A 454-nucleotide genomic window follows, 5' to 3' on the forward strand; every position below is an offset into this window, starting at 1 on the left:
TTCTATTTCTCCTTTTCCGGAAAACATAGTAGAATAGTCACAGGATACTTATAGAGGTATAAGGAATATCTTGGAAAGGAGAAGAAAAAAACTCTTAGGAGACAAGAGAAACGAAGGCAGTTAGCAGTAGAATAATACCAATCATCAATCCGAATGAATAAGAAGATACTCTCCCGCCCTCCCCATATCTTGCGCTTTCTCCACCTATGGAACTCAAAATACCGGTGCCATTAATAATTCCGTCAATTACCCATTGGTCGAAAAGAAGAGTTAACTCACCCAGGAATCGAATACCTCTCACTAGAAGGATATCGTAGTAATGATCGATGTAACCCCGGTTGTGTGACCAGTCCCCAATGAGACGGTTAAATGAACCCATAGATTGTTTGGCAAAAGGATCAATATCACCGCAAGGTTGTGTGTGAGAGGATATCGGTCCATAAATCACGTAGGA

The sequence above is a fragment of the Dipteris shenzhenensis genome, unplaced genomic scaffold, assembly GCF_047967505.1.
Source record: "Dipteris shenzhenensis isolate YYH24624 ecotype China unplaced genomic scaffold, Dip_SZ_1.0 scaf0393, whole genome shotgun sequence".
Taxonomy (NCBI): domain Eukaryota; kingdom Viridiplantae; phylum Streptophyta; class Polypodiopsida; order Gleicheniales; family Dipteridaceae; genus Dipteris; species Dipteris shenzhenensis.